The sequence below is a fragment of the Muntiacus reevesi genome, chromosome 1, assembly GCF_963930625.1.
Source record: "Muntiacus reevesi chromosome 1, mMunRee1.1, whole genome shotgun sequence".
NCBI lineage: Eukaryota > Metazoa > Chordata > Mammalia > Artiodactyla > Cervidae > Muntiacus > Muntiacus reevesi.
In genome coordinates this window covers 151147255-151155211 of record NC_089249.1, presented here as the reverse complement: position 1 = coordinate 151155211, position 7957 = coordinate 151147255, and positions in this window count along the sequence as shown.

Genomic DNA, 7957 nt, shown 5'->3' with positions numbered 1-7957 from the left:
CCATCTCCCTCCACCCTCGTGCATACATGCTCAGTCATGTAATCCCAAGGACTTCAGCCCGCCAGGCTCCTCTGTCCATGGACTTTTCCAGGCAAGAATACTGGAGTGGGTTGCCATTTCCTTCTCCAAAGACACTTTCTTAAACTGCAAACATTCCTTATTCACAGCAGCAAAGCAGACATACTTTATCCCCTTCTGCTAACATACCACAACACAATTCAACAGCTTTTCAGGTGGTGCTTATATAGGTCATGATGCGCATGCACAGTGTTATAAATGGCCTCAGCCATTACATAACTATGTAAAGTCATTATTTACAAAATGTGGGGCGAGAGGACATGGGGTGAGAGAGCCTGACCAGCACCATCTTGGCCAATTGCCCCTTCCCTACATTCCACTCCTTTAGGGTCTCTCACCTAACAATCTACTCGCAGATTACCTTTGGAGATATACCCTTGGTGAGTAACACTGACCCCTGGAACTACATCCTGTAACAGCAGTAAAGGCTACAACAGTTACACACCCACATTCTGCAACAGCAGTAGATGCTACAACAACAGTTACCTTCCCCAATACACAGAAAAACCCAACGCCAGGTACTGGACAGGTGACTTGCACACAAAAGGGCCAGGCATTCGTCACCCAGGGTACAACCAGGAACTCATGTTGCAGTCCTTGCCTCTGTGGGGCTAGAAAAGCCATCCACTGCATGTGAAGTGCCTTTATCTTCCATGGACAAGTCAAGTCCACCATCTGTCCTTGTGAAATCCCGATTGGAGCTGGCAGCAGGATATTACCTTTGGTTCTATATCCAGGCTTTAACAAAATGTCTGTTGTTACTTGCAGCTATTTAGGTCCAGTGGCAAGATGCAGGACAGCCTCCACAGGGGCAACTCCATCCCTGAGGGGTTTCTCATTAAGGACACGCAAAACCTCCCACAGGTGTCGGGCCCTTCAAAGAGGTGATTTTTGCAGCATTCACACCCACCCACATGATTCCAAATGCTTTATAAGCTGTGGTGCATACTGTTCTAAATCTGCAAGAGAATCAGAGATTAGTAGCACATCATATGACACAGACTTTACTGTATACCTCCATACAGGGAGCCGTCCAATTTCCAAAAGTAAAGACACTGCCTTTACAGTTCTGAAGGAACATCCTTGGGTGCGATGTAATCTAACTGAACTGCTTGTATCTCTTGCTGTGGGCGCTTCCCAGACTTGGCAAACTGCTGTTCCGGTCTCAGTTGCTTCCCATAGCTCTAGGAGCAGAGCATTGGGCTGCTTATCAATTTTATTTCTGTCAACTCCTGTTGCCAACAAATCAGCCCACATTTTCAGCCATGTAATCTGGATGGGGCCTTTACTAGCCAGCCCCCAAGTCGGGGTCTTCAGACTTCTAATCCCCTTGGCCTGCCACTGTCCCTCTACTTCTCCCAAGCCTGCCACCATTGAGGTAGCAGTTAAGGAACCAAAAGAGGTGGATGAGACAGTGTTCAAAATGGCATCTCGCAAGCCACCTGTAAAACACTTGTCATCTGGAAGCTCCTCCACCTGCCAGGCCAGTGTAGGAGCTGAGAGGGCAGATGTCCAGCCAACTCCAAGCACTGGGATAGTTTCCCCATCATCATCCACCACCTTGAAGTCCAGGTCCTTGTATTTTCTGCACTTCACTTGCTGTCCTGAGTGTCGTTTCTGGCTGTCTGCAGACTCAGTGGACTACTCAGGGCTCTGCAGGAGTGGGTTCAGCAGGCCCTGATCCAGCTCTAAACTCTCCACTGTGGTTTCACTTTCCCTCTTTCCTTTCTTCATTTTCTCCATTGGGGTTGGTTCTTGCTCCTAGCTGGTCTTCCTGGACTTTGTCCTGGCTGCAGAGTCAGTGCTGCTCCTCTTCTCTTTGGCCTCCTTGATGTCCGAGTCCTCCCGGGGCTTTTGTGCCTTGTTGGCCTCATCCTTCTACTGCACGACAGGCCTCGCTAAAAAGCGGGGACCCACAGTCTCGTAACATTCTTAGTCTCATAACTTCATCGTTACCGTTCCTTATCACCTCGCTGTCAGAAACACTGGGTTCTTCAAGGCCACACACTTCTTGCTTTATGTCAATATACATTGCTCTAGTTCTTCCAAGCGTCTCTGCACATCACAGACTTGCATAGCATCATGTAGGGCACTATTCATATTCACCTTCAGGGCAGTCAGGAATACCCACACTACGGTGCCAGCAGCAGTCCATGCTGCCCTGTCCAGCAATGGGAATTCCCTGCTTGTAATGCCTTTTCAGTGCTATCCATGACCTGTCCACCACTTCCCAGTCTTCCACCGCGGCCCATGCCGAGAGGACCCCGGCCACCGGGTACCACATACTATGTGCTGGCCACTGGCTTCCTCCTTCCATTGGAACCTCAGGCTCCCCTACATGCTGGGAACCCTGCCAACTCTGCCAATTGTCTCACTGATCACTGAACCCAGGCTAGGCAAGGCGCGAGCTAGGAAGCAGAGAAGAACCTGGAAGAAGATGTGAGGAGCTGTAGGAACTGCAGACACGCTTCACTTGCAGCAAGGCAGACGTGCTTTATTCTCTTGTGGCTAACGCACTGCAGCGCAGCTCAACAGCTTTTTAGGTGGTGCTTATATGCATATGGGCAGTGCTATAAATGATCTCAGCTGTTACATAACCATGTAAAGTCATTATTTACAAAAGGTGGGGAGAGAGCAAGAGGACACGGGGTGAGAGAGCCTGAACACTGCCATCTTGGCCAATTGTGCCTTTCCTACAATGGGGTTCAACAGTGAAAAACAAAAAAGATAAAGCCACATGTTGGTCTATCCACTGCTTGAGACTTAAGAGAGTGGTTTTCTCAAGTGAAAATGAGTTTTTGAAGCCTAGGAAAATAAAGGTTAAAGGATGCTGTTTTCAAATACCATGAAGTGGTATTGCAAGCACTACACTGAGAACTCGTTCTCTTTATTCACAGGAGAGAAACACAGAAAAAAGACTTAAAGATAATTTAGTAGGCCTGTGCCAAAGAGATCATTCAGATAACTTCTAGAAATGCCTTCCAGCGATCTGTAAGCCTTAATGCAGTGTCCCTTAAATGAAGAATTATTGACATTCTAGTTTAGGAAGTTGGGGAAAAAGAGAATCCTGAAGTGTTTCATTTTATTGAACATGGTTCTAGGTCACCTCCCTTTTCCAAAACCTTAAATGGCTCCAGGACTATCGGGAAAATATCTGAAAGCATTAAAGGCTCTCTGTGATCTGGCTGTAATGTACCATTTCAGCCTTCTTTGCCCCACTCATATATATATATTCATCACTCCCTAAATACACCTTCATGTCTCTGATGGCACCAACATCACTATTGAAGTACCTTTTCTACCTTCTTCCATTTATCTAAAAGTAACCTTTCCAAGAGTAAATTTGTGCAACAAATCTTGGTGAGCAAATTGTCAGAAAATATCAAAAGCCTTAAAACTTTTCTTAAAAAAAAAGATTTATTCATTTATTATTTTTTTTCTGTAGTAGATTTTTTTTGCTACGTGTGAGCTTTCTCTAGTTGTAACAAGCAGGGGCTACTCTTCATTGCGGTGGGTGGTCTTGTTGCAGTGGTTTCTCTTGTTATGGAGCACAGGCTCTAGGTGAAAGGGGCTTTAGTACTTGTGGGGAGTGGGCTTAGTTGCTCTGTAGCATGTGGGATCTTCCTGGACCAGGGATTGAACTGGTATCCCTTGCATTGCAAGGCGGATTCTTCACCACTGAACCACCAGTGCATGCGTGCATTCTTAGTTGTTCAGTTCATGTCTGACTCCGCAACATTAAGAACTGTGGCAGGCTCTTCCGTCCATGGGATTCTCCAGGCAAGAATATTGGAGTGGGTTACCACTCCCTTCTCCAGGGGATCTTCTCGACCCAGGGATCAAACCCAGGTCTCCTGTATAGAAGGTGGATACTTTACCACTGAGCCACCAGGGAAGCCCCTTTAGAACTATTCTTAACTTTGACTAGTTCCTTTCTGGGAACTTCTTCTAAAAAAAAATCATCTGAGGGGTAGGCAAAGATTTTTGCACAAAGATATCCTCTCTGGCATTATTTATTTTTGTCTATTATGAAGAATTCCAAGCATACATTAGAGAGACTAGTACAACAAAGCCTTGTATATCCATAACCCAGATCCAGCAATTTACTGCTCCATTTGCTTCAACTAAACTTTTCTCCTATAAAAAAATATACTCAATTATTTTATTTTTTTAAATTATTTATTTTACTTTACAACATTGTATTGGTTTTGCCAATGACTTAACTTGACTTGACTTGACTTGCCAATGACATGACTTGAATCGGCCATGGGTTTACATGTGTTCCCCATCCTGAACCCCCCTCCCACCCCCCTTCCCATCCCATCCCTCTGGGTCATCCCAGTGCACCAGCCCCGAGCACCCTGTATCATGCATTGAACCTGGACTGGCGATTCGTTTCACATATGATAATTTAAATGTTTCAATGCCATTCTTCCAAACCATTCTGCCCTCGCCCTCTCCCACAGAGTCCAAAAGACTGTTCAATACATCTGTGTCTCCCTTGCTGTCTCACATACAGGGTTATCGTTACCATCTTTCTAAATTCCATATATATGCATTAGTATACTGTATTGGTGTTTTTCTTTTTGGCTTACTTCACTCTGTATAATAGGCTCCAGTTTCATCCACCTCATTAGAACTGATTCAAATGTATTCTTTTTAATGGCTAATATTCCATGGTGTATATGTACCACAGCTTTCTTATCCATTTGTATGCTGATGGACATCTTGGTTGCTTCCATGTCTTGGCTATTATAAACAGTGCTGTGATGAACATTGAGGTACATGTGTCTCTTTCAATTCTGGTTTCCTCAGAGTGTATGCCCAGCAGTGGGACTGCTGGGTCATATGGCAGTTCTATTTCCAGTTTTTTAAGGAATCTCCACACTGTTCTCCATACTGGCTGTACTAGTTTGCATTCCCACCAACAGTGTAAGAGGGTTCCCTTTTCTTCACACCCTCTTCAGCATTTATTGCTTGTAGACTTTTGGATAGCAGCCATTCTGACTGGCGTGTAATGGTATCTCATTGTGGTTTTGATTTGCATTTCTCTCAATTATTTTAAAGCAAAGCCCAGATACCATGTAATAAACCTACATACTTGTATCTCTGAATCTACTAAATGTCTCTCTGAAAAATACGGACCTTTTCTTACATAATCTTAAAGCCAGGATCATACCTAATCCATGCAAAAGTAAATGAATACTACCCAATCCATAAGCAGATTTTCCCAATTATCTTTAAAATGTCTTCTTTTTTTTTCAATTAGTTTGCTCATAGTAGCATCCAAATAAGATTTACACAAGGCATGTATTTTGGGGGCCTCTTCTATCTCTTTGAATCGAGAGTGGACCCCCTTCCTTAATTAACATTTTTTGCATTACTGACTTGTATAAGAAACCAGGTCACTTGTCCTCTAGGATGAGCTATATTCTACATTTGTTTGTATATCAGTCAGGATAGGCCAGGTTATGCTGGGGTAAAAAGCAACTCCAAAATAACACTGATTTGTGAACTCCCTACAGTCTAGTAGGTTAGGACTCTGGCCTTCCACTGAAGGGTGCCCAGGTTTGGTCCCCGGTCAGGGAACTAAAATTCTGCAAGTGGCGTGACACAGCAACCCCACCCCATCCTCAAACTAAATGAAGCTTTATTTCTCCTTCTATATGTCTACCTCGGATTGACTGAGAGCTCTACTATCTGTTATCATCAGTCTCACTCCCAGACCCAGAATGATGAAGTAGTTACTGTGTAGAAAAACATCACTATAGGTCATTGTGGGAGAGAGAAAAGAGCTTTTTTTTTTTCCCTTTATTTTTATTAGTTGGAGGCTAATTACTTTACAATATTGTAGTGGTTTTTGCCATACATTGACATGAATCAGCCATGGATTTACATGTGTTCCCCATCCCGATCCCCCCTCCCACCTCCCTCTCCATCCCATCCCTCTGGGTTTCCCAATGCACCAGCCCTGAGCACTAGTCTCATCCATCCAACCTAGGCTGGTGATCTGTTTCACCCTTGATAGTATACTTGTTTCAATGCTGTTCTCTCAGAACATCCCACCCTCACCTTCTCCCACAGAGTCTAAAAGTCTGTTCTGTACATCTGTGTCTCTTTTTCTGTCTTGCATATAGGGTTATCGTTACCATCTTTCTAAATTCCATATATATGCGTCAGTATATTGTATTGGTGTTTATCTTTTTGGCTTACTTCACTCTATAATGGGCTCCAGTTTCATCCATCTCATTAGAACTGATTCAAATGTATTCTTTTTAATGGCTGAGTAATATTCCATGGTGTATATGTACCACAGTTTTCTTATCCATTCGTCTGCTGATGGGCATCTTGGTTGCTTCCAAGTCCTGGGTTTTATAAACAGTGCTGCGATGGACATTGGGGTACACGTGTCTCTTTCAATTCTGGTTTCCTTGGTGTGTATGCCCAGGAGTGGGATTGCTGGGTCACATGGCAGTTCTATTTCCAGTTTTTTAAGGAATCTCCACACTGTTCTCCATAGTGGCTGTACTAGTTTGCATTCCCATCAACAGTGTAAGAGGGTTCCCTTTTCTCCACATCCTCTCCAACATTTATTGCTTGTAGACTTTTGGATAGCAGCCATTCTGACTGGCGTGTAACAGTATCTCATTGTGGTTTTGATTTGCATTTCTCTGATGATGAGTGATGTTGAACATCTGAGAAAAGAGCTTTGAAAGGTCTATAACCCCCTGGTGCTTGTGAATGCAATCTGACTTGGAAACAGTCACGGCAGATGTAATTAGTTAAGATAATACTGGAGTAAGGGTCTTTGGTTCAATATGATGTTGTCCTTATAAGAGAAGACACAGAAGAAAAATATATGCGTTGAGGGAAGATGATACAAAGAAACACAGAAAGAATGCCATATGATGACAGAGGCAGAAACTGGAGCTATGGTGCCACAAGTCAAGGAATGCCAAGGATTGCCAGCAACACTGGAAATTAAGAGAAAGGCAAAGAATATATTCTCCCTCAAAAACTCCAATAGAAACAAATCCTGCCAATACCTTCATTTCTGACTTCTAGTTTCCAGAACAGTGAGAGAACAAAGTTTTATTGTTTTAAACCACCAAGTTTGTGGTACTTTATTACAGAAGCCATAGGAAACTAACATAGACTGCACAGGTAAAATACTATATTCTAATGCCATTTTTTTTCTGTGAGTTAATCAATTGTAATAAATGTAGGTTCATGCCTTTCTATTTATTTTCAACATTTTAGAATTGCTTTGTCATTTTAACTTTTGGCTATATTATTTACATTTTTTATTTCAAGTTGTATAGAAAGATATATTCAGAGATGTCTTATATCTCCACAAAATGTCTTATCTTGTTTCTTACCTCCTCAAAATGTAAAAAAAAAAAAAAAATCAAATAATATCAATAATGGTTGCCTCTGGGAAATAAGATTATGTTTCCTAACTCTTCTCTGAAGTCTTCAAATCAAGACAAAATAAAATTAAAAGAAAAAAATAAAATGATTTGTCCTATAGGGCCCAACTCAAATCCCATGACGTCAAGGAAATGTTCCCATAAATATTTTCTCTTCTTTGAACTTGTATGTTGTTTAGTGTCCATATTTTTCATTTAGCCATTTGCATCAATCAATAAATTTAAAAAGTAATGCACTGATATCTGAAGGGTACCATGTTAGATGCTGCAGAGTCACAATGTATTACCAGTTGTTTTCATGTATAGTTATGTACTTGGTTAAGTTGTATACTGAAACAAAAACTTTTTTTTTGCAAAAGCTTTCTTATGACCTACATGTTGGCCATCACTGCTGTCTGATGAACCAAATTCCTACAAAATGCTGAAGGGAAAAATAAAACTGAAACAGA